Source organism: Mustela nivalis (assembly GCF_964662115.1).
Source record: "Mustela nivalis genome assembly, chromosome: 1".
NCBI lineage: Eukaryota > Metazoa > Chordata > Mammalia > Carnivora > Mustelidae > Mustela > Mustela nivalis.
The window spans coordinates 12738793-12764851 of NC_139020.1; the positions used below are offsets into that span (position 1 = coordinate 12738793).

The 26059-nt window shown below is 46.6% G+C and overlaps 1 protein-coding gene across 6 annotated transcripts in view; it reads left to right on the top strand.

Annotated features, from left to right (window-relative positions):
* TIAM1 (TIAM Rac1 associated GEF 1) overlaps nucleotides 1-26059 on the top strand; it is a 382148-nt gene that overhangs the window by 93483 nt on the left and 262606 nt on the right. Inside the window, exon 3 of one of the 6 annotated variants that reach the window (XM_082723632.1) lies at nucleotides 16913-17122. The exons of the other annotated variants lie outside the window; for them this stretch is intronic. The gene's annotated coding sequence lies outside the window, so the exon portion shown is untranslated. The remainder of the gene's footprint in view (nucleotides 1-16912; nucleotides 17123-26059) is intronic. 6 annotated transcript variants of the gene reach the window in all.

Genomic DNA, 26059 nt, shown 5'->3' on the forward strand with positions numbered 1-26059 from the left:
ACAGGGATCCTTAGGAGTGGAAGCCAGGGGACTCACCTGGGTAGAGTTGGACTCTCGTACCCCCAAAACTCATGGCCAGAATGGGGGGATTTTCCAGCCCGTCTTGTCTTAGTTGTCTGTGCCTTCTGGGAGTGGCCACAGTTCTGGATGTGGAGTCCTGAGTGTTGGGAAGGTGGGACCCCCATATAGGAGGTGGTGTTGGGATGAAGGTTTCTTCTTCTTCTTTTATTTATTTATTTGGCAGAGAGAGTGAGAGATGGAAACACAAGCAGGTGGAGCAGCAGGCAGAGGGAGAAGCAGGTTCTCTGCTGAGCAGGGATCCCAACGTGGGGCTTGATCCCAGGACCCTGGAATCATGACCTGAGCCGAAGGCAGATGCTTAATGACTGAGCCACCCAGGCGCCCCTCTACACTATACTTCTGCCTTAGATTCTAGCCTCTAGCCTTGGCCAGGGAGGATGTTTTAATAGTGACCTGTGTTTCTCATGTGTTTATATTGGGGCCTGTCATACTTTCAGTGTTGTGATGATTAATTTTATGTATCAACTTGCCTGGGCCTCCTGGTGTCCATGTATTTGATTTGATTTGATATTTTTCTGAGGCTTTCTCTGGGGACTTATATTTTTTTTTTTTCTTAAAGATTTACTTATTGGAGAGAGAGTATGGGGTGTGGAGCAGAGGGAGAAGGAGAGGGAGAGAGACTCTTAAAAGTGGACTGTGCACTAAGCTTGGAGCCCGACATCGTGACCTGAGCTGAAACCAAGAGTTGGATGCTTAACCGGTCTGAGCCACCCAGGCGCCCCTCTGAGGATGTTTGTGAATTGAGGGACTGAGTAAAGCAGATTGCCTACCTAATCTGGGTGGGCCTTGTCTAATCGGTTAAGGAACTTGACTAGAACAACAGCAAAATGGACCCTCTCCTAAATTAGGGGCATTCCAACTGCCTGACTACCTTCAAAGTGGGACTTCAGTCTCTTTCCTGCCTTTGGCCTTGGACTGGAACTATACCCTCCGCTCTCTTGGGTCTGCAGCTTGCCAGTGGCAGCTCTTGGCTCTATCAGCTTTCGTAACTGTGTGAACCAATTCCTTAACAAATTTGTGTGTATGTGTGTATCTATATATGTAGATGCATGTATATATATGTATGTACCTGTGTGATACACACACACACACACACACACATACACACACACACACAATTTTTAAAAAAAATTTCTAAAAGTTAAAAAGCTCTTTTCTCTCTCTGGAGAACCCTGACTAGTATAGTGCTCATGCTGGATCACTGTCCGTCTCCTCCTTTCTCGGGTCCACAGTCATCCGAATGCAGTTCCCACGGATGCTACCGGAAAGCATCTGAGCCAGAGCTCTCTACTTCCATGTGGTTTACCCGCCTCCTTTATCTCTGATCCCACAGCTCGGGGTTTAACTCAGACAGCTCACCCTCACGCTCCTCCTCCTCTGATTCCTTTGCAGTGGCCGCAAGAACATTTCTTCCCCTTTTTCTGCTCGCTCCGTCTTCTCTGCTCTTTTCTCAGTCATTTTTCTCCTCTTTTCCCCTTCTGCTGGCTTTCCATATTGTCCTATTTAGGATCTACACTGTCCCTAATCATTGTGGTTTATGAGTGTTCAGCATAGTATTGGTATCATTATCGTCACCTGACATTTTTTTTTTAAGGTTTTAAAAAAATTTATTTATTTGAGAGAGAGACAGACAGAGACAGTGACAGAACAAGCATGGAGGAGAGGGAGAAGCAGGCTCCCTGCTGAGCGGGGATCCGGACGTGGGGCTCAATCCCAGGACCTTGGGATCATGACCTGAGCTGAAGGCAGGTGCTTTTTCTTTTTTTTTTTTTTTTAAATTTATTTATTTTACAGAGAGAGATCACAAATAGGCAGAGAGAGAGGGGGAAGCAGGCTCCCTGCTGAGCAGAGAGCCCAATTCGGGGCTCGATCCCAGGACCCTGGGATCATGACCTGAGCTGTAGGCAGAGGCTTAACCCACTGAGCCTTCCAGGTGCCCCTGAAGGCAGGTGCTTAATGGCTGAGCCACTAGGGCATGCCTTCACTCGAAATTCTTTTTTTTTTTTTTTTTTAAAGATTTTTATTTATTTTATTTGACAGACAGAGATTACAAGTAGGCAGGGAGGCAGGCAGAGAGAGAGAGAGAGAGGAGGAAGCAGGCTCCCTGCTAAGCAGAAAGCCCGATGCGGGACTCGATCCCAGGACCCTGAGATCATGACCTGAGCCGAAGGCAGCGGCTTAACCCACTGAGCCACCCAGGCGCCCCTCGAAATTCTTAATAATAGTCTCAGGCCACTCCAGAATTTCCAAGAATGACTGGCCACCCTGTTTTCTTCTGATTCAATCTGCACCCGCATTTACGATGAATAACGTATTTCCTTTTGATCTTTACTGTTTTGCTTTTGTTGGACGGCAAGACTTGCAGCTTTTCTGTTTTTAGCATTTTTCATCACAGATACGCAGCACATCTGGATCGAAGGGGCCTCGGTGGGCTGGCTGGGAGGGGGCCAGTGCTCCGGTGAGGCCCGTCATGGGAGCGGAAAGCCTTTGCTGTCCCACGTCCCGACTGTGGTGGACGGACTGTTTCCCCCAGTATGCAGGGGACGCTCTGTGTTTCTTCTCTGCCTTTTTCTCATTTACACTTCGGCGCTCCCTGGTCTTCACCGGGTGGGACCCATCATCTTGCTCTTGGTCGTGCGGTGCAAGCTTCCCTTGCCGGCCAGGTGAGCTCTGTGCGAGTGAGCACAGCGCATCGTGGGGACAGATGGCCTGAAGTGTGCCGCCGCTGCCCTGGGAGGGGGCCTCCGGGTCACAATGCACGGGATAGCCAGACCTTATGTGCCAGTCTTCAGTAGGTAACTGCAAGAGGCTGCTTAACATCTCTAGCTGCAAAAATTGTGCAGAGTTAGTTTACAAAAACTAAACAGCTACCAAAACATCCTCCTGAAGCTACCCTCTCTCGTACTCAATCTGAAAATGCAACCGGCAGACCTCTCCAGTCTCTCCTTGGTTGCCCTCCTCGCCTTGGCTGCCTCGGTTTCCCTGGGTTGGGTAGGGCTAATTGATAAATTCAATGGATCTATGCCAACTCGGGAAGTCATGGGTGATGGTGTCAACTCTTGGGTTTTTTTAGTAAGGATTTGGGATATTGTAGTCCTCTTCGGAAGAGAACATGTTTTTGGTGTTGGGAGGAGTTCGTGTCTGCATTCTCTGCCAAGGAGGTAGTGAGGGGCCATCGTGTGTGACAAGAGTTGGGATTCTGGGGGGCACCTGGGTGGCTCAGTGGGTTAAGCCTCTGCCTTTGACTCAGGTCAAGATCTCAGGGTCCTGGGATCAAGCCCCACATCGGGCTCTCTGCTCAGCAAGGAGCCTGCTTCCCCTTCTCTCTCTGCCTGCCTCTCTGCCTACTTGTGATCTCTGTCAAATAAATAAAATCTTTAAAAAAAAAAAAAAGGACTTGGGATTCTGTGTAGTTGCTACAGGTCTGAGTCTCCGTTAATTGGAGTCGTAGGTGACATTCAGAATAGCAAGGGGAAGCTTAATGTTTCCTTGATTTACTAGACCATTTCCCATAAAATTTGCACCTTCTATGAGGAATCTTCTGGAGCAAGCATTGCTCCTCCTTCAACAAACCCAAAATGTAATATAATAGAGCTGTGGTAAAAGAACATTCTAGAATACACTTTTACTCACCACAGTAAGGCTTGTCATGGCCTTATAGAATGTGAAAGCTCACGGAGGCATAGTGGTAAAATGAATTTATATCCTTTATTTTACAGATTAAGAAACGGAGGCCCTGCAGTTTAAGTGTTTTGCTCAAAGTCCGTATCCGCTCATCCCTGTAGACTGTTTCTTACACTAACCTGTGACATTCGATGCATTCCCTATGCTAGGTGGCATTTCCCACAGAGACGTTACCTCGTTGTTACTGATCATAAAATTGTCTATAGCAAGAGCAGTAGTTGAGTAAGTATTCTCTTATTCTTAGAAAAGGTTGCTGACATCCATTTTTTTTTTTTTTTTTTACTGTTAAATATTTAATGGCAGACTCCAGTAAATTCGGATATTGGATCATTATTTATCCGAGGTTCTGATAAACGGCCCAGTCTCATTTTCCTCCAGCTGCCAAATTTTGCCTTGGTGCTGGTGAGGAATGTAAATATGCAATTAATATTGTAGCAATCCGTCATCTCTCCCGAATTTTTTCTTTATAAACTCCCAGAGCATGGGCAAGAAATTGATTCGTCGTGACCCCCTGTGCTTTAAAACCATCGTGGTGTTGTCGACATGTTTCACTCCTCCTCTGGGATTTAATGCAGTAAGGAATTGAGTAGCCGCCTGCCTTTATTAATCTGTTCCTTTTAAATTGGGAAGCTGTATTCCTCGGTTGCTGTTTTCCTGTGCGGGTACAGGCTCTCTCTATGCTTTCGCACGTCAAGAAGAGCCAGCGCAAAACCTTCCTGGTAGTGCCTCTGCTTTGGAGACTGAATTAAAGTTACTTGACAACTGCTGTTAATTTCTGCTGCGGTGTCTTTTACACTGTCCGTATCCATACAGGTCCTGTTGCTGGGAGCTAAAGGGGTTAGGATTGATTTTCCTGGATTTTGTTCACTTAATGCGATCTCATCAATTTCCATCCTCCTGGCTGTTTTAATTTGTGACCGAGGAGGGTCCGGGGATGAATGAATGGCTTAGAGACTGTGACTTCTCTGGCTCTTTGGGAGGTAGCACTGCATGGGGTCAGCTGTCTTGAAATGCCTTGCGTGGGAGCCAGCTCTGTCCAATGTTTTCGATTATATAACGGGTCAGATTTATGTGGCCTTCAGTGAATTCCAAAGCCTAGTGTTTTAGGGATTTGCAAGAGGGGTCGGAGCACTGTTCATCTCCTGGAGAATGTGAAAATGTGGAAAACCATAATAATTCAGGGCTCAATGGAGAAACCATGGCTATGTAGTAGGGTTTTTAAAATTTTTTTTTCTTTTTGTCCCAGATAAGCATGTCAGAAATTATACTTCAAGAGCTGAAGGAGATTCACAACTTGGGCCAGGAGAATCTAAGGTCTGGGAATTTTATGCCAGTGGTGGTGGTGGTGGGTCAGGTGAATTTCTTACAAGAGGATATTTAAACTGGTCAAGTGGGGTGCCTGGGTGGCTCAGTTGGCTAAGTGTTTGTCTTTGTCTCTGGTCATGATCCCAGGGTCCTGGAATCGAGCCCCATATAGATATAATATATATACATAATATGTTATTATATATATTAAATATATATTACTTATATATTTATATATATAAAACTGGTCAAGCAAGCCTTGTTGGTCAATTAGATCTTCCAACGGGCCACTTGGCAGGCGGGGGAAGAGGCAGGAAGCAGGAGAGGGCCCCGAAGGAATATTAATACTTAACTCTGCATGATTATTTGTGAAAAGCCAATTTCAAAGAAACCAACCGCGTTTTCAAAGGGCAGAGCAGTAAACTGGTGAGGATATATATACACAAAAGAATGGCATCTTAGACTCTGAGCCCAGTTCCGAAGGGTTTGGACTGTGGGGGCACGTGGCTCTCTAAGGTGAGGGTCTTGTGAGAAAAGTTGCCCCCGCCCCGCATTGTTTTATAACGTCTGGGGAGCTCGCCCTTAAATATCTGTTCATATTCCTCGCCCAGTACTGGAGGGTCTAATTACTCCTAATAACTATAGGCAGTTGGGGAATCTGACAGGCCCAGCCCTGCCTCACATCGGGCTCGCGTGTAACCCGTTCCTTCCCATACTTCTCTTTCCCTTTGTTCTTCAGGGGTAAATCTCCGACACGAAGGGGAAGAGTCCAGGATTTTTCACTTTTTATATAGGGATGCTTCCTGATTAAATTGCTCTAAGGTAGCGAGAAGTTGCGCTCTGTCGGGGATAACGTATATATAGCTATAGGGACACAGTTGAATTGGGTATTTCGTTCCCTGAAACCCTGCATCGAACCTGACTGATCCCTGGAGACTTTCTAGTCCTGGCTCTGTTGGTATCGGCCTGTGTGGCCGGCTGTCGTGGGGGTACTTCTCGCCCCTCAGCTTTTTTTTTTCTTTTTTCCCTTTCCACATCTCAAGGAGGTTGTTAAAGTGCAGAATTCCCGGGCCCTACCTTGACAAAATCTGTCTTAATTGGGCTCGCTTTTTGACTAGACCTTGACCTTGGCCCCTAGTTCTCTCTTTGTCCTGCCCAGCCCAGCCTAGTCTTCCGCAAAGAATCCTGCTAACCTATCCCCATCCTTAATATCTGACCAAATTCCTTGTCCCCCACCTTTTATATCCTGGGCCTGCCTTTAACAAGAATCCCGTTCGGCCCGTAGTGCAGGAAACCCCCTGGTACTGATTTTTCTGTCCACCAGCCCCTCCATCCTTTGCTATAAAGCCCCGCTTGTCCCTGTTGTATTTGAGTTTGACCTCGCTCCCTTACTGCGATACTCCTGTTGGTGCTCTCTCCCACACCCAACTATGTTAGACTTTATTTATAGTCACGTTAGTTAATATATAGTATATTTTTAGTTCCAGGGGTAGAATTTAGGGATTCATCAGTGGCTTCTAACACCCAGTGCTCCTTATATCACGGGCCCTTCTTAATACCCCTCCCCCCAAATACCCCATCTCCCACCCACCTCCCCTCCAGCAACCCTCAGTTTGTTGCCTGAGTAAAGAGTCCACTCCTATTGATAATCTCAAATACGGTCTTCCTTGCCATTTTAACAGCTGTCAGAATAATTTCTTCTTCAACAGTCTCTAGATTCTTACTTGATATGTTTAAGACAGGACCCTGTCTATGTGTTATTAGCTAGGGAAAGGTGACTTTCTGAAAGAAAATCCAAAAGTACAGTGGTTTAATCCAACAACAGTTTATTTATTTTTAAAGATTTTATTTATTTGACACAGAGAGAGAGAGAGAGATCACAAGCAGGCAGAGAGGCGGGGGGGCAGGGTGGGGGGAAGCAGGCTCCCTGCTGAGCAGAGAGCCCAATGTGGGACTCGATCCCAGGGCCCTGAGACCATGACCTGAGCCCAAGGCTGAGGCTTAACCCACTGAGCCACCCAGGCTCCCAGCAGTTTATTTCTTATCCAGTCAAAGTTCTCTCCCAAATGTGATTCCAGGACGCAGTCTCCTTCTGCACTGTGGCTCCGTCCTCTCCAGCGTGCGCCCTCCCCTGGTGGCCATATTCCTAGGAGTCAAATCATGGGACGGGTAAGAACACAAAGGCTTATAGGAGGAGGCACATTTTTTCCACTCCCATTTCATCGGCTAGAATCAAGTCACATAGTCACATTTCTCTGAAAAATGTCGGCTGGAGGAAGAGGGAATAAGTCTGTTAAACACCAGCCCACCCATCTTCATTTTCAGTAAGTGTCCATGTAATTCTTGGGCCCCACCTTGAGAAACAACATAGGGTAATGATTACCAAGTATCTTCTAGACCCAAGGTTCTGGGGTCCTGTCATGCTGGGATTAATCACACAGAAAAAAAAAGTGAGTCCTTCCACAGTGAAGAGAGAAGTTAAATGAGCAAACAAAATTCAGTTGATTTTTCTGCCCATATTCAAAGTTTGGAAAAATGTGTTGACCTGTTCTGACCAGCTGGTTAAATGGTCAAGGGCCATAATCGTCCCCATGGGCCATAATCGTCTTGCTGATACTCCTCTGCTTCGGGAACATACTAGGATGCTACCTTCTGGTGCCTTCTTATATAATGGGGTTCTGGGGGCCAGAATGGGGAGCACAGGAAGTATGCTTGTTTCCTTTATTTATTTATTTATTTTAAAAATTTTATTTATTTATTTGACAGAGAGAGATCACAAATAGGCAGAGAGGCAGACAGAGTGGGGGGGGGGGGCAGGGAAGCAGGCTGTCCACCGAGCAGAGAGCCCGATGCAGGGCTCAATCCCAGGACCCCAAGATCATGACCCGAGCCAAAGACAGAGGCCCCAACCCACTGAGCCACCCAGGCGCCCCTGCTTGCTTCCTTTAGCAACGAACTACAGCAGATGGTTTCTGTCTTTCATTCGCCTCTTTGAAAGCCATTGAAAACAGAAGGATTTTCTTAACCTCTTCTGCTTAGAATCATGAAGACTCTGATGGGATCTGCTATTGACTTGGTCATTTGTGTTGTGATTTTCTAAATGGGGCGAGTTTATTTTATTTTTTTGTGTCAGGAATCAGGTAGGGGCAGAGACGGGGCTGTGGAAGGACAGTGTGTCGTGATCTGTTTTCGCAAACTCCAGCAAGGAAGGCCTGTGGAGTGAGAAAAAATAATTTGGATCTGTGTGAGCTTTGGTTTGGGCAAATTGCAACCGTAAGGGGAAACGAGATGGTGAATACAGAGGTTCTGAATGAGACTCTTGGGTTTCTAGGTTGCTAGAACCTTCCGTTGCTAGGCTACTGGCAAATATGACATAGGCCCGTGGATGCTTTCTAGATTGAGTATTAGCTCACATCGATAGTCTACTTACTGCTTTTAGTCCTGGTTATTTATTATTATTATTCTTTAAAGATTTTATTTATTTATTAGAGAGAGAGTGAGAGAGCGCACAAGCAGGAGGAGTAGCAGGCAGAGGGAGAAGCAGATTCCCCACTGAGCAGGGAGTCCAACATGGGGCTCGAACCCAGGACCCCAGGATCATGATCTGAGGGGAAGGCAGACACTTAACCCACTGAACAACCCAGGCAACCCTATAGTCTTGGGTATTATTTGCTTATCCTAACAACACTAGAAGGTGTTAGTGCGATTTTATCTCTGTTCTACCAACTGAGGGAAACTGAGGCTGTGGCCCAGGGAGGTCAGTAGCTGAGCAAGGTTGCATTGTGGAGAATCGAGACCCCACTCACAATCAGAAGTCGAAGTAACTCTTACTTTTCGTCTTTCTCCGATGGATTTGTTCTGCATTAGACCTTATATTCTTGTACAGCCAATGGCTTTTGGAGTGCGCCTTCTCTCTTTCTCTTTCTTTGCACATAGATTACATGGTGCGGAAGAAAGTGGTTCCATTTCCTTTCATGAAAATTATGGTTCTGGGGTTAGCATTCGATCCCGCCAGCTCTCTGAGGCCGTGTGGGCAGAGTCAGCTCTGGTTCTTACAGCCTTGGATAACATGCAGCTTGCTCAAGTAGTATAAGAAGTTTATAATGAATGACTAGTCGTTATGTTTCTTTTGGGGATCATTTCATAGGAGGTTAGCAGTCAGATGCATCTTAAAGAATAGAATGCATTTAAGGTTTCCTGTTATTTTTCTTATGGAGTCAAGGGCAGATGGCGCCGGGTCCCTTCGAAGGCAGGTCGTCAACCCTGGGCCCATCCCCACCTCCTGTCCAGCTGTTTCTGGCAAATTAACGGAGGCGACAAATACCCATTCCCAGCCCATGGCAGACATCTCCAGTCAACTGTAGCCCTTTTCCCTGGCCCTGCCGTCAGGTGAACACTATCAATCAGTTATAGTTAGCAAAGGAGTGGAGACCAGATTCTCACTCCTGGTTGGTCACACCCCATCTTTATTATCAAATAACTGCACGGTTAATTTAATCAGTGGTTCTCAACGGAGCTGACAGTTGCCCTCTGGGAAACATTTGACAACATCTGGAATTAGTTTGGTTGTCACGGCTTGGGGTTTGCTACTGGTGCCTACTGGGTGGGGGCCTGGGATGCTGCCAGACTCCCTACTAGGCGTTGGACCCCCGCTAGGCTACCTTCCCCATGACAAGGGATTAGCCGGCTCAGAATGTCAATAGTGTCAAGGTTATGAGACTCTGATTTGACCTTTGGAGGGCTTCTGAACTATTAGTAGGGAAGAAGGAGGAGGATATGGAAGAAAGATATCTGGAAGAAAGGGAGGAAAAGGATTTTACGCCTTAACTTGTTAGCTTAAGGTAGGCCTGTGCACAGAACTCACCCCGTGCCCTGTTTGAGAAACCCAGCATAGCGTGTCAACTCGTGGAAAGGATCACAAGTGTGTATGTGTGGCTTCGTGACACGGTCACCTCTTGGGCCTTTTTGTTGTTTGGTGCTTGGGGGGTTCGTAAGGACTAGATAATGAGGGTAGCTGTGTCTTCACTTCTAACTGGTGGCTCTTTTATTATTAAAGCAATCTGAGATTTGGGCAAAGATCTACCCATTCCAAGCTACTAGAAGTCATCTCGCTGTCCAAACATGAAGAAAATGAGGGAGGCAGGCTGGGTCCGAGGACCCAGAGGGCCCCTTAGGATCTGTTGAGAGGGTCCTTGGCTTCACGCAGGATCGAAATCGAGCTCAAGGCAGGGGGAAGTGAGGACGGAGTTTACTGAGCAGTGTGGGTGATAGAGTGTGGCAGACAAGGGTGTCTGGGAGACTCGGGAAAGGAGAGAGACCCTCCCCATCGTGTGGGGGTAGGGGGTTATTTGGAAAGGGGTCCAGAGTACGTGACCTTTCCGGCTTCCAGGGGAGGGTGTGATCAAAGCTGTCACGTGTTACCCCATGAGTTATCAGAGGTCATGGGGCTGACAGTGGTGTAGACTGAGGTTTGTTGGAAGCTGACGTCCCAGCATGTTCAGGACCTGGTTCTGCTTAGGGGTTATTAGGCGTATGAGGTTCTAGGAAGAAGCTCAGAGAATGATTAACTTTCTTGCCTTCATGTTGGAGTGGGAACATAGCCTCTGGTCTTCTCAGATGCAAGGTGAAATAGGGAACATGAGTGGATAGGACCTAGCAGAGAAACAGCAGAAATGGAGTCCCTTCAAAAATAGAAAAGAAATAAAAAATAAAATAGAATAAAATGATGTCCTTTTAATTTCTCTCTCTCAAAATCATTAAGTAAATGATAGGCTGTCCGTATAACATAATTTAAATAAATTTTTAATGACATGGAGACGTTTTTAGGATATGTTAATAATGTATATAATACGATTTTAACTTGTCTATATTTATACCAAAAATACACTTGGAAGGGTTCCAGGTTCAGTCGTAAAAGACTGCTTTCCCTATAGTTTGATGTATTTTCCAGACTTTTATTTTATTTATTTTTTTAAAAGATTTTTTATTTACATTTTCCAGATTTTTAATGAAGAGGTTATTTTTGAGATGAGAAAAATGTAAATGTTTTAATGTTAGCTGCTGCGATGAAGTTTATTTATTTATTTATTTATCTATTAGGATTTATTTATTTATTTGAGAGAGAGAGAGAGAGAGAGTCCGAGCTGGAGCAGGAGCAGAGGGAGGGGGAAAGGGAGAGTGTCTTGAGCAGACTCCCGGCTGAGTGTGGAGCCTGACGTGGGGCTTGATCCCATGACCTTGAGGTTATGACCTGAGCCAAAAACCAAGAGTCGGATTATTAATCAAAGCTGGACATACTAGATGCAGATACGTGGATGGAAAGAGTTCTCCACCGTGGGCCAAGTGGTGGTGTAGGGTTCTGTGGGATTACAGAGGACAGTGTAGCCAAGCTTCTCTATGAATGAGGGAAGGCTTCATGGGCGAGGTGGCACATCAGAAGGGTCATGATGGCAGATGAGCGGTTTCCAAGGCGAAGGAGGGCTGAGAGACCCCAGGGCACTTTTCTTTTCGCTTCTTGGACTGTGGATAGCATTTGCCTGATCCGTGAGTGGAAGTTACTTTATTTTTAGCCCTGTGTATAGCAGAGATGGGGGAGACCCGGGACTTCCTTCCCACTGGTCCTTTCCATGTGACAACTGGATCGATCAGTTCCCCTGAATTAATTACAGTTTTGTTGCATTAATTGATAAGGCACTTAGTGGCCCTATGGGCACCTATCTATAGAGTATTACATTCCTGGGGGCCCTGGAAGAAACCCCTTTTTTTTTTTTTTAACCTGTTGCATGATCCTGTGGCTTTAATCTTTAGGACTAAGCGCCTTTCAAAGGCTGACTTGAAAGAAGTTGAATGTTGGTTTTAAAGACAGGAAGGCATGTGGGTTCCACTGTTCTCTCCAAACAGGTTCAGTAGAGGCCTCACATTTTGGATGGAGTGTTGGTTAATCACCCAAGTGATTAACCGAAGGGTGTCTAACTGGTCTGTTCAGGTTGGCCTGAACATCAGTCGGTTATGAATTTAGAAAAGGAGACCCATGTCGCTTGAGACTTTTAGTCATCATATTTGATTCATTCACTATGAACGAACAAATGAATCCAGCAATTTTTCATTGCCTGCCTCCTGTCTGCAGGGCCGGAGGTCACCTGTCTGGCAAACTACTCCCTGGAGAGTGGGAAAGGCCAGGCTGTTCACAGATGCCCCAGCGGAGCTCCAGGCTTCCTTCTGGAGCCTGCAGGTCTTGCCCTGAGTCCACCCCCTTCCCCTCATACCATGGCATTTGGGAATCAGAAAAATACAGGAGATGCAGCAAACCCTTAACTGTGATAGAAACACATCTGGGGGCTGATGTTGGGGTGGGGGGGGGCAACCACCTGTTAGAAAGAGAGGAAATCAGAAGTCATGATGAGGGCTCACCTCATCATGGATTTAGAGTCTAGCAGTGCTGGGAAGAAGAGTTCCCAGCTCTTGACCGTGGTCTTTACAGTGCTAGGGGATAGTGGCTTATGGGTGACCATTTGTCCTCAGGAAACACGGAGTTCTGTGTTTGGTGAGTGCTTTGGCACGCTCATTTCAAATGACAAGGGGGCAGTAAACCATCAGAGCATTGTCTCCTCCACTCTCCTGCCCCCCACCCCCCACTGGATTTCCTGTCCCGGGCACTGGAAGGGCTCTGATGTGTTTGTATCTGGTCTCTTAGGGGTCACTGTTCTGCACTCCTGTTCTCCAGTGTCTGAGAACCATTGTTTCATATATTTTGACTGTTTCTTTTCTTTTCTTTTTTTTTTTTTTTTAAGAAGTTATTTTATTTTATTTAGAGAGAGAGCGGGGAATAGCGGCAAGAGAGCGAGAGCATCTCCAAGCCAGCTCCACGTTCAGCCCGGAGCCCGACACGGGGTTTCGATCTCACCGCCCTGAGATCACGACCCAAGCTGAAATCAAGAGTCAGAGGCTCAAACGACTGAGCCGCCTAGGCACTCCTGTTTTGATCATTTTTTTACAATTATTTCTGAAGGGTGGCTACTCCCGGCCCCTGTTATTTTGTCTTGGCTGGATGTAGAAGTCTGTAATATATTTGACCATGTTTTCTCTCTTTTTCAAAAGAGATTTTAAGAAAATGGAAAAAAGAAAAAGTCTGGACTTTAGGAAATATTCTCTAGTTGCGTGGTAAGTTCACGTGTGTGGAGTAGCACGTTCCCTGACAGTCTTTGATAATTAAGTTGTTTTGTGCATATGAGCTGGGCTTTAAGATAGATGAGAGTGTAAGTCAATTATCACCTTTACCTTAAAGCATAATTAAAACCTCTCTTCTCAGCCGTCAGGGAATCAGTTTTTTTCTTAAATCTGCTGCCTCTCCTTCGTATGTTTTGAGAAAATTGTTCTAAAAGGAAAGCCTGAGTCTCCAAAGTTCGGCAGGCCTTTCCCTGTCTTTTTTTTACTAGAAGTCTGGACTACGAAACAGAATTGCAGGTCAAGTGTAAATGAAATTGCTTGATCTGTTTTTCCGAGGTTGTGTTCACAAATGGCATAACTGATGTGTGTGTTTCTTCCTCTTTATACCCAGTATGCTTGCTTAATCACCTGAATGTTGTAAATTTGGGGGTAAGGTGCATTTCTGAAGACTTTGGCTTTTAAATAAAAAGCAAGGTAAATTGAGCACTTCTGCCCAGACTCCGATGATCCCAGCAATTATACGTGGCGTCGTTCCTCCTAGGGAAGTCTTTGTTAATTGTTCTAGGCCAGATTTTCACCCTGGAACACTTGCCTGTCTCCCTTGCTCTCAAGGTTTCTGGTTCTCAATTAGTCATCGACCTCGCTTAAGTTGTTTTTGACACAAACTGATATAGAAGGAAAAGAGAAAATAAAAGGCCTTTACTTCGGTGTTGGATAAAGACGTATGTCTACTAATTTTGGTTTGTATCCTGTTCCCTTTTGCAATTTCTCTCAGCATTTCTTGGATTACCAGTAAAGCAGAGCACACGTCCCCCAAGGCCTTTTTTCTCATTCATTCTGCCACCAGAGTCATTTCTGCAATGAGTGGGTCTGATCATTACCACTCCCCTGTGATGGCAGTTCCCGCACCCAGTGCAGAATCTGTCTGTGACACGGCTTTTTGGACCTCCCACCGTCTCACCCCAAATTGTTTGGATCATGGAGGACATTTCAGCTATAGGGCAGGTGTCTTGGTATTTCTGGGACATGCCCTATGTTTTAATGCCTCTGTGTGTTTGGTTCCATTGTTCCCCTGGAAAACCCTTCTCCCTGTGCCCCCTTCTCTCAAGTCACGCATGCCGGGACCTTCCCAGCCTTCCCGGGAGGAGTTGCTTCCTCTCTTGTTTAGATTCCTAGAACTTCCTCCCAAACTGGCGTGAGGGTATGTCTGGGAAGGTGATGTCTTTCTTATCGGGAGGGTCATTTATAAGCCTGAAGGTCAGGTTGGCTGAACGCTGCTTGTGGATTTCATGCTGCAGGTCAGCTGTATAATTGTGCAGGTAAGAGAGGAGGGACAGAAGACAAAATATAGCAGGGCATTTGGGAAAATGGCCTAGGCTTTACCATTGAGAACTTGGGAGCAAAATGACAGCCAAGTGTTCTCAGTCCATCTCCGATTTCGGGCTTCGTTTCCTGTTGCCGGGAGCAACAGAGGAAGGACAACAGTTAGGTCAAGCGTGGAGAGCTTTTCACAAAGAGTGGGTACAAATAAAAGGAATTTTTGGATTTTTGACATTTTCACCTCGCGTTTATAAAGGTCTCCGGATTTCACAAAGGTATGAACAAGAAAACAGTCGTAAGATTTTGTGTAACTCTTCACATCGTGTTCTGTTGCATCCGAGTGATGGTAGCCGTATTATTTTATTTTATTTTTTATTTTTTTTCACATTTCTATTTATTTCTTTGACAGACAGAGAGATCACAAGTAGGCAGAGAGGCAGGCAGAGAGAGAGAGAGAGAGAGAGGGAAAGGCAGTCCCTGCTGAGCAGAGAGCCTGATGCGGGGCTCGATCCCAGGACGCTGAGATCATGACCTGAGCCGAAGGCAGAGGCTTAACCCACTGAGCCACCCAGGTGCCCCTAGCCGTATTATTTTAAACAGTAAAATAAATAAAAAATATCTTTAACGCATTCTGAGCACCTGCTGAGCGCCAAGCGCTGTTCTTGGGCCTTTGGGATGCTGCAATGAATAAAGCACAGTACCCCCCTCCCCTCTCCTTTCAAGGATCTTCAGGTGTTTTCACAGTGTGGTCCCCAGACTGGCAGCATCAGCAGCATCTGGGAACTTGTTAGCAATACCCATTCTTGAGCCCTATCCCCAGACCTACTGAATCAGACACTGGGGAGTAAGGCCTAGCATTGTGAGTTTTAACAAGCCCTCCAGCTGGACAGATGGACACATTCCATGCGGTCTGGCCAGAGAGGCTGGACGCAAGTTGAGTTCACTGAGGGGTACCCAGGGAGAGGAGATTGATGCCCCTGGAGAGTCAGGTTGGGGGGAGGTTTTCAGATGAAGGAAGTTCAAATGAAGCCTGAATTGGTGGTGAGTGTTTCTTCTTCAGATGGATAATGTAGAAAGGAAGAGCGTTTTTAGGCCGAGAGAACCACATGTACGAGTGTAGAGCAATCCAAGGGATCACAATTATTATTGTTGTCATTATTATAATTACGTCATTATTATTGTTATTCTCAGGGTCATAAGATGAGGTCAGCTGGCAGGATCAGTAGCTGAGAAGTTTTTTTTTTTTTTTTTTTTTAAGATTTTATTATTTATTTATTTATTTGACAGAGAGAGAGAGAGAGAGAGATCACAAGTAGGCAGAGAGGCAGGCAGAGAGAGAGAGGAGGAAGCAGGCTCCCCGGTGAGCCGAGAGCCCGATGTGGGACTCGATCCCAGGACCCTGAGATCATGACCTGAGCCGAAGGCAGCGGCTTAACCCACTGAGCCACCCAGGCGCCCCAGTAGCTGAGAAGTTTTGACTTCTCTCCTGGAAAATAGCTGGAGAGTTTTTTTTTTTTTTTTTTTTAGCAGTGAAAGGGAATAATAACAGATTTGCAATTCTGTTGGATATACACAAAAAACTAGGACCTTCTTTAAGTTGGAAAAAAATTCTTGGGATATATTCAAAACCTAACTGAAGGAGGGAAAAAACCATCAAGAATTGGGAATTCAGTTCTGACTATTTATAATAATTCTTAAAGAATTAACAATCTTTTTTCCCATAGAGTATTTTCTGTAGCAGTTGTGGTCTCACAGTAATATTGAGTAGAATGTCCAAGTTCCCCGTTTACCCCTTGTCTTCCTCACGCCCCTTACATGGCTTCCCCCTTCATCAACACTCACAGCCAGAGTGGTACCACATTTCATCATCCAAAGTCTGTACTGTGTACGTAGGGCTCACTCTTGGTCTTGCATATTTAATGGTTTTGGACAAATTTGTGATGACATGGATTTACCATTCTAGTTATCATATGGAAGAGTTTCACTGCCATGTCCTACCTGTGTGTTGTTCCCTCCCTCCCCCAAGCTCCTGGCAACCCTGATCCTGTTACCACTTCCGGAGTTTGCCTCTCGTATGTCATAGAGTCGGACTCAGTCTGTACCCTTTTCCCATTGGTTTCTTCCACTTAGTAATATGCATTTACGTTTCCCTCATGACATTTGGTGGCTGGACAGCTCTTGTCTTTTTAGCCCTAAATCATATTCCATTGTTTGGATGTACTACAGGTCCTGTATCAGTTTACATGCTGGAGGATAGCTGAGTTGCTCCTAAGTTTGGGCAGTTATGAATAAAGCTGTTATACACAGCTGTGCAGATTTTTAAATTTGATTTTATTTATTTTTATTTATTTGACAGACAGAGGCCACAAGTAGGCAGAGAGGCAGGCAGAGAGAGAGGAAGGGAAGCAGAGCAGAGAGCTCCCTGCTGAGCAGAGAGCCTGATGCGGGGCTCGATCCCAGCACCCTGAGAACATGACCTGAGCCGAAGGCAGAGGCTTAACCCATTAAGCCACAAGGAGCCCAGTGTGCAGATTTTTGTGTGGACAGAAGTTTTCAGCTCCTTCAGGTAAGTACCTAGGCATGGGATGGCTAGTCTGTGTATAGTAAGAATTTTTTTTTTTTTTAAAGATTTCATTTATTTATTTGAAAGAGAGAACAGGAGAGAGAGCGAGCATGGTGGAGGAGCAGAGGGAGAGGGAGAAGCAGACTCCCCATGGAGCAGGGAGCCTGACATGGGGCTTGAGCCCAGGATATTGGGATCATGACCTGAGCCAAAGGGAGACGCCCAACTGACTGAGCCACCCAGGTGCCCTGGAATGCGTTTGGTTTTATAAGAAACTTACAGTCTTCCGAATGGGTGTACCGTTTCACATTCCCTCCATGATGACTGAGAGTTCCTGTTGCTCCACATCCTTGTCAGCACTTGGTGGTGTCCGTGCTCAGGACTGCTGCCCTTCAAGTAGGAGTAAGTGGGATCTCATTGTTATTTTAACTTCTGTTACCCTGGTGTCAGATGATGTGTAACGTCTCTTCATTTGTTTATTTCCCATCTGCTGAGGTGTCTAGTAAGGTTTTTGGCCCCTTTTAAAAACTGGATTGTTCGTTTTCTTATTGTTGAGTTTCAGGAGTTCTTCTCATATTTTGGCTAACAGTTCTTTACCAGATGTGTCTTTTGCAAGTATTTTCTCCCAGTTTGTGACTGGTCTTCTCTTTCTCCTGGGATTGTTTTCCACAGAACAGAAGTTTGAAATTTTATTCAAGTCCAGCTTATCAATTATTTCCTACATGAATTGGGCTTCTCATGTATCTAGTGAGTCATTGCCGTGCCAAGGTCATTGAGATTTTCTCCTATGTGATCTTTCATAGTTTTTTTTTGTTTTCATTATGGTTTTTGCATTGTACATTTAGGTCTATGACCCATTTTCAATTAATTTCTGGGCAAGGTCTGTGTCTAAATTCTTCTTGGTGCACGTGGATGTCTAGTTGTCCCCAGCACCATTTGTCAAAAAAGACCAAATTTTCTCCATCGTGTTTTCTTTGCTGCTTTGTCAGAGATCAGTTCACTCTAAGTATGCAAATCTGTTTCTGGGCTCACCATTCTTTTCCTTTGATCTGGTGGTTTTTTTTTTTTTTGCCATTTTGTTCTTTTGCCACACTGTCAGGATTACTGTCGTTTTATAGAAAGTCTTAAAGTTGGGTAGTGTTGGGTCTCCACTTTTTTCTTCTCCTTCAATATTACTTTGTTTATTGGGTGGGAGGCTTTTGCTTCTCTCTATAAAATAAGAATTTTTAATTCTAAGAAGATACAGGGGTACCTGGGTGGCTCAGTTGGTTAAGTGTCTGCCTTTGGCCAGCTCAGGTCATGATCTCAGGGTCTTGGGATCGAGTCCTGCACTGGACTCCCTGTTCGCCAGGGAGCCTGCTTCTCCCTCTCCCTCTGCCTGCCCTTGCCCCCTTGCTTTCTCTCTCTCTCAAATAAATAAAAAATCTTTAAAAAAAAGAGAAAAGTTTAAAATTAGAAGATACTCAAAGAAAGAAACAAAAGCTAATTTCTAGTTCAACCTAGATCTAACTACTGTTTACGTTTGGGTGTACTTTAATGTTGCCTTTTTTTTCTCTTTGGTTTTTGTTTATGCAATAAAGCATGAATAATATTAAATTTTAGCTTGATATTTCCCCCCATTTAGTAGGAAAAGTGGTCCTTAAATACTTCGTAAACATCTGTTTTAACAAGTGTTTACTATCCCATGGAGGGCTGTACTGAGTTTACAGAACTCGTTTTCATGCATTTTGTGCCTCATGTTGGGTTTGGTGAGTGTATTAGTCAGGGTTCTCCAGGGAGAGACAGAGCCAATAGGATATATATGGATATACGTATATCCGTTTATATCCATAATCATGCAGTTAGGGAAGCCAAGAAGTCCCATTATCTGCCTGCCGTCTGCAAGCTGAAGAATGAGGATAGCCAGCAGTGTCATTTAGTCTGAGTCCGAAGGTCTGAGAACCAGGGCCACCTGCGTCTGAGGGCAGGCGACGGGTGTCGCAGCTCGAACAGAGACTTTGCCCTTCCTCCACCTCTTTGTTCTATTTAAGCTGTCAGTGGATTGGACGATGCCCACGTGTGTTAGCGAGGGCGGGCTTCTTAACTCAGTCTACTGATTCAGATGCTTTCCCAGGAGCCCCCTCACAGACGCACCCAGAATTCACGTCTTACTGTCTAGGCATCCTTTGATCCAGTCAGATTGACATGTTAAGATTCACCATCACAGTGAGGGATGTGGAAGAGGGGTTTACCGGGAGAATTTGGCCCCATGCACTTCTGGGGGCTAGAAGTCTGCGGAAGGCAGTTGTCTCTGTCCCTGGGTGGGCGTGTTGTCAGGAAGGAAATGCAGTTGGAGCCTGAAGAGCCCCGTGGCACTGCAGCTCAGCCTGTCTCACACCACCCTCCCACCTTGATGACTTGGGGTGACATGCCGAAGACTCCTCGCCCTTGCCCTTGGAACTCCTCACACGCCTGCCTCCAGAGCTGGAACCGCCCTGACCTTGTCTGCTTCTCCACTGCTCCCGGGCACACTCCCGTCATGACTGGAACTTGGGACCCTCCAAGAGAGGGGGTTCTGGGAAATGCGGTACCCATTTAGCTACAGCGACACAGAGCAATTCTTATTGTATATTTCCAAAATAGCTTGGTGGCCGTCTTTATTCCATCTGGTACCTTTTCTAAATTTTCAGTCATTTCCTTAGGGTAGACTGCAGGAGAGGGATTACGGGATCAAAGAGTCTAAATATTTTTATAAAGATTTTTATTTTATTTATTTATTTGAGATAGAGTGAGTGAGCACGCAAGTGGGGGCAGGAGTGGGGTAGGAAGAAGCAGGCTCTCTGTAGAGCAGAGAGCTCAATGCGGGGCTCGATCCCAGGACCCTGAGATTATGACCTGAGCCGAAGGCAGAGGCTGAGCCACCCAGGCTCCCTGAGAGTCTAAGTATTTTTCAGATTCTTCATGTGTTACAAGTTGATGCAGAAAAGTTTGTATCAGTCGTAACACCAGGCTGAGTGGGAAAAGTCTTATCTTACCGCAGCGGGGCTGGTCCTGAGCACTGTGTTCTCTCTCCTTCGCAGTCTTGAGGTTTCCTTCTGAGTTGTTAATTCCTCCCCATTAAAGTAAAGCCCCCCACCCTTTTCTAAAAATTAAATTGACATTGCAACAAGCAGAGACCAGTGGAAGGTGTGTGCTTTGAACCTTGAGAGAATCACTGAATGGATATTGGGAGTCATAGGTAAACTACCCTCTCCTGTTTCAGGGTCTTGCTAACCATCATGGCAATAAAATGAAAGGGTTAATTAGTTGACACAGGTAGAGGAACGGGGATTGGCAACTTTGCAGTGAAGCTCATTTGGTGCAGAGATGCAAATTAACCACACTTATTTTCTACAGAATGTTTTGGGATAGTTTTTGATGGCAAGGACTTTCTCTGTTTTAAAAAGTTTTGTTTTATCTCTACAAGAATAGCTTTAATTTTCCTGGGTGACTTCTAACCCTAAAAACATAATCTGTCATTTTCGTTTCTCATTGTTTGTCTTTCCCTCTGTATCATCCGTCCTATTGACCGCAGACCCTTACAGACCTCTTGTCATTAGTGTTCTGATGGCTTTTCTTCCTCGTTAATTTTCACTGGAAGCTGGCATGCAGCCAAACCCTCATGGAAACCACTGTCGTCTGTGATTCCGTGTTAAGCAGAATGTCTGGGCTCTGTCCGCATTGTGGCTCTTGGCTTACCGAGGGTTGAGTTTGTGAAGCAAATGTTAAGCCCACATTCCAGCAACTTCTGAGTTTTACTCCCTTTAAAGAATGCACCGAGGTTGGTGTCTTTCTCAGCTGCCCGCAATCAAGCAGGCAACCTACTGACCCAGTTTTAACGTAAATCAAACTTAACATTTTCATAAATCATAAAATTAGAATGTGGATGTTTTCTAACTCACACAATGAGCTGAGATTTATTGGTTTGTGGCCGTATGCTTGGTTGTCCTGAAAATATAAGATTCCACGGTGCCCCAAGCGCTTGAGGGTAGCTTCTAATGCGGGGAAAGGAGGGTGGGGTGGCCTTTTGTCTCTTCCCTGGCCACCCGAACTGTCATAGAGGGGTCCCTGTGGCCAGCATCATACCTGCGTCATCTGGGCGCTTACTAGAAAGGCAGAACCTCAGGCCTCACCCAGGTGCACTGGAAGAAATTGACCCCACGGTTGATTGCTGTCCTCGGTGCAGGGTGGGGAGCTCTGTCCTGCAGAAGGCGATCTGACCTGCTCTGCACCCATTGCCTCCTACCTTTTGCAGCCTCCTGGTCACCTTCTGCCTGGGCTTTGCTCCGGGAAGACCCAGACCTCTGGAGTGGCCTCCATTTTATTGATCTGCATACTGAGATTTGTTTAAATTCTTGGAGTGCCTTGGAAACAGTGGCTTCAGTGCCTCTGACTTCTCCGTTAGTGACGTGAGATGGAGCAGAGCCTGCTGTCCTCACTGGGGCGTCCAGCTGGAGAGTGTGACCGGGACAGGAGTTACCGGGGGCTTGAGGTTGGATTTCTTGTTTTTGAGTCGGAAGATACACAAAACATAACATTCATCATCTCAACCTTTTCTTTCTTTCTTTTTTTTTTCCCTGATGTTTTTATTTTTTATTTGACAGAGGGAGACACAGCGAGAGAGGGAATACAAGCAGGGGGAGTGGGAGAGGGAGAACAGGCTTTCTGCTGAGCGGGGAGCCCGATGCGGGGCTCGATCCCAGGACCCTGAGATCATGACCTGAGCCAAAAGCAGACACTTAACGACTGAGCCACCCAGGTGCCCCTCAACCTTTTCTAAGTGTACAGTTCAGTAGAAACAATTTACCTTTTTCCTGTGCAACAATCTGCAGAGCTTCGTCTTGCAAAACAGAAGCTCCCAACATGTAAGACAGCAATTCCCACTCTCACTTTCCCGCACCCCTGGCCAGCCCCTTCTACTTTCTGTCTCTGTGGACTTGACGGCTCACATCATATTCGTCCTTTTGTGTCTGGCTTCTTGCGCTTAGTACGATGTCCTCAGTGTTCATCCACGTCCTAGCATGTGTCTGACTTTCCTTCCTTTTTAAGGCAGAATAATATTCCATGGTATGTATGAACCCCATTTTGTTTACCTATTTGTCATCCTTCTGTGGACACTTGGGCTGCCTCTACCTTTATGATGAATCCCCAACTTAGGCAATCCAGCTTCCAGTACTTTAAAAATAAGAAACGCAGACCTGATGCTTTCACACATTTTTTGCAAAAATGATTTATTTATTTATTTGAGGGCAGTAGGGGCAAAGGGAGAGGGAGAGAGAGAATCTCCCGAAGACTGTGCTGAGGGCAGAGGCCAACTCGGGCCTCGAACCCACGACCCTGAGCTCATGACCTGAGCTGAAATCAAGAGTCGCACACTTCACGGACTGAGACACCCAGGCGCCCTTCAAGCATTCCTTTAAACTCTAGTTACTGAATATTAAATAAAATAAAATCTGCATCTGTTCATAAAAAAAAAATTATCTGTCTTCTAAAAACTTCACGGTTTCTCCTAATGATATAATTCACTGTTCTTGAAGAGACTTCATTTTTTTTTTTTTTTCCCCACTTAGAAAAAAATCTCTTCACCCAGCGCGGGGCTCGGACTCACGACCCCAAGGTCAAGAGCTGCACGCTCCACTGACTGAGCCAGCCCCGTGCCCCAGCAGACATCATTTTTGAATATCCGCAACAACAGAACTTCGAAAGCTGTTTTTGAACAGCTTTATTGATCTAATTCACTTACTGTGCATTTCACCCCTTAAAGTGTAGGATCCAAGGATTTTTGGTGTGTTTTCTGGGCTGTGGAATTATTACCACAGTCAATTTCACAAGATTTCTGTCACCCCCTCTTCCACCCAAATCCTGTACCATCAGCATTCACTCCCCCAATTCCTTCCACTCTCCCCTCCCCTTTGTCTACTTTCAGTCTCTCTGGATCTCCTGTTCTGGACATTTCGTATTAATATGACGATACAGTATGTGATCTTCGGTGACTGGCTTCTTTCACTCAGCATCATGTTTGCGGGATCTCTGTAACCTTCTAGGATGTCAGCTGATCCCCCGTGGGAGATTTGTTTATCCCCATCTGGGCGTTCAACTGCCATGAGTCAGGTGCGGGGTGGGCCGCAGACATCCGGCAGTGACGGCCAGCCACGTCCCCTGGCAGCACCGCGCTCTCGGTCTTGTGGGCAGGATGGGCATTAACTGGGTCATTACACGGATACTAATCACCGGGGCTGATTTCTGTAACGGAGACAACTGGGATATTCTGAAAATATGTAACGGGGAAGGTGAGGGAGGCTGCCCTCCGTTCCTATTTGCATCTTTAAGACGGCCCTGTCCAAGGGCGCTTGGGGGGCTCATTTGGTGAAGCGTTTGACTCTTGGTTGCCGATCAGGTCATGATCTCAGGCTCATGAGATCGAGCCCCGTGTTGGGCTCTGCGCCCAGTATGAAGTCTGCTTGGGATTCTCTCTCTCCCTTTCCCTCTGCCCCTCCCCTTGCTTGTGCGTGCTCTCTAAGTAAATAAAGGAATAAATACATAAAATCTTAAAAAAAAAAAAAAAAGACAGCACTGTCCACGTGAGAAATCCCTTCCATCAGTGTTTATACGCGGTGACTGGTGGGGGATGAGGACATGGTCAAGAGGGAGACTCAGTCTGTTTCCTTGAGGAGCTCACCCCTTCGCAGGGCCGACAGCCATCTGTGCCGAGGGCTGGTCGGCGTGATGCCGGGCCATGGGCCAGTCTCTCTGAAGCATTCGAGGGAATCTTTAGGGAATCGTGATGAGGATGTTTGATTAGATTTTTGGAAAATGAATAAAATTTGTTTCGGAAGCCAGTAGGTGCACGGAGGGAAAGCAGCATCTCAGTAGAGGTCGTGAGCATAAGTGTGAAGGTGCTCGGTGGGTTCAGGGTGGGGGGGAGGCATCGAGGATCCGCTGTGGTCGCAGCGTGGAGAACGGCCACAGAAGGCTGGAGGGTAGGCTGCTTCCAGTTGTGAAGTACCTTAAAGCAAAGGTTAGAAGCTTGATCCGGGAGACCTCAGGATTTTGACCTTGAATTCTGAGTACTCTTGCTCCTGTTTGAGGCAGTTGGTGCATTCTCCTCCTAACTCTGACTCGCTGTGGGTGCGGGTGGAGGTGGCAGACCCTGGAGAGTCCCTTCTAGAAGGCCCCAGACTCTTCTGGAGGGAGACTGGGAAGTGTCAGGGCAGAGGGCATCAGAGCTTTCCTAAGCAGGAAGCGATCAGACCAATCCGATGGGTTTACTGGGATGCAGATACGGGCCGTCGGGAGACAGGCTGGATGGTGTTAGCAGCTCCAGGGTATAGAGATCCCCGGCCCAGACGTCCGGGTGGAGACGGCTGCGGTGAGCTGTCCTTTATGGGCCATCGCTGTCATGCTGTATGGCCCGTTAAGTAGGAGGGAGACTCCGGACGAGCCCCTCACGGCTGTAAGACCCATTTCAGCACACCAGGTGACATCCAGGCTTCCATGGGAGGGTCAAGGATGGTCAGGAAAGTCCCAGCCTGCAGGGTCTGGCCACGTCTATCTCAGAGCAGTCTGTCCTCTGTGCTGGGTTTTGGTGCATCACTGCCCGGGGCTGTTTGCAGATTTGGTCCTTTATTGGCCCACGTGACGTTTGTTGCAGCCCCTGGCTCCCGTGGGTGTGCATTCAGAGACGGATGCGTGCCCACCCCCGGCCGGCTCCCCGTGGCATTTGCGAGGCAGCACGGGTTTGCAGGCTCAGAATCCCCATGTCGCAGGCGTCACTGGCACGTGGGGTCCGCGAGGTCACGCTGGCATTGATAATTAAAGCTCCCGTCCTTGTCCCTCTGCGGGGCTGCGAACGTGTGTTCACTTGCAGCGCTTCCCTCAGGATTTCTGCAGGTTCCCGCAGAGTGGGGTCCGGTGTCGCTGAGGCTGGTCACGGTTGGTCCCAGCCTGTCCTTCCTTTCTTGGCCTGGCCTCTGTCTGTCAGCTCCACGCTCCAGGAGCCGCTCTGAAGGACTGTCTTGCTCAAATCTTTATAATGAGCATCTCCAAGTCTGTGCCAAGGGGCGAGTTGCAGGCAGAAATGCTGGAGAATGGCTGTCTGTCCCCTGAGATGCTGTTGTCATCGGGGAACTGAAGTGACAATGTCGGGTCCCGAGACGGGCGAAGCCTCAGGACACAGCTCCTTCAAGATCTCCTCTAAGTAACGCTCCCTATCCTATGCTATCCGTCCCGTGAGAGGGTACCCTGTTAAATATGGATTTTCCATATAAATTTTCCATATGAATTTTCCTCATTTTCCATATGAATTTTTCCATATGGATCTTCCTCGTAGTATGTGCTAGAATCTGAAATTGTCTTGTTCATTTCACAGTGATGACCTTTTAATTACCCTCTTAAATGCATTGATTGACTCAGTGACTGCGCAGCTTGTCCTGGGACCCAAGGCCAGGCACTCTGGCCAGGGTCCAGCTCCTAGCCACCACGCGTCTGTTGATTTTGTCTCTGTCAACAAGAATATCAGCTCTGTGCGCCTTGTCTCACAGGACCGACCACCTTCGTGCTTAGTGGGCTTGCAAATGATGGCGACCAAATGAGTAAGAGATCAGTGAGTGGCCAGGGGGAGCTCCTTGAGGCAGGGAGGCCTGGGCTAATGAGTGCAGGGCGCGGAGGTCGCACGGGTGGGACATTTCTGGAACATTCTTGGATGGTGTGAACTTGGCACAAAGGGATCGGCTGCTTTGGGGTTGTCAGGGGGGAAAGTGAGAGAGACCCACCTGGAGAGGTAGATAGATGGACTTATCCCCAAAAGATGTTCCTATTATATGGAGAACTCCTAACAGAGTCCTTTTAGGTATGATCAGGAAGCCAGCTTTGTCAGACTGTGGGGGTACTTGTTAAAAACATACCATTTACTGCATCAGCATC